The sequence below is a fragment of the Penaeus monodon genome, chromosome 24, assembly GCF_015228065.2.
Source record: "Penaeus monodon isolate SGIC_2016 chromosome 24, NSTDA_Pmon_1, whole genome shotgun sequence".
NCBI classification, from domain to species: Eukaryota; Metazoa; Arthropoda; class Malacostraca; order Decapoda; family Penaeidae; genus Penaeus; species Penaeus monodon.
The window spans coordinates 14,864,647-14,865,136 of NC_051409.1; the positions used below are offsets into that span (position 1 = coordinate 14,864,647).

General features: G+C 35.5%; 1 protein-coding gene across 1 annotated transcript in view; it reads left to right on the forward strand.

Annotated features, from left to right (window-relative positions):
• Positions 1 to 490, forward strand: part of LOC119588872 (A disintegrin and metalloproteinase with thrombospondin motifs 9-like) — a gene marked incomplete at its 5' end in the record, with an annotated part of 149,434 nt that overhangs the window by 133,792 nt on the left and 15,152 nt on the right.

Genomic DNA, 490 nt, shown 5'->3' on the forward strand with positions numbered 1-490 from the left:
GTGCATTTCCTTTGGCTTTGAGGAGAAAGCATGTTTTTTGGGGTTTGTTTGTTTGTCTTTTATGCATCTCTTCCTACTTTTGATTATTATTTTTATGTTTGATTATCTGTTATTACACGCACGCATAATTTAACTTTTCCCTTACTAATCCATGCTAGCCTTGTGTTTGCCCGGAGTGGGGAATTTGTGTGTCAAATTAATCACATCACTGGAGTTTCTTTATATTTGAATGGATTATGAATTATCCAAACTCCTGTGCTTCTTCACGCCTTTACAACGGCGACAAAAATTGTAAAAGGCTAATGAAATGAAAGGAAAAACAGAAATCATTGAAATAACTAAACGCTCTTTTGGGATGCTATAGAATAAGTGGAAGGCTTGGAAACTGCAGCATATTCTGCTCAGAGTATATCTATTGCTTATTCATTTGGATGAAGTTCATGTCTTTTTATGTGCTTGCTTGTTGATACGGTGATTAAGCTTTGCGCTT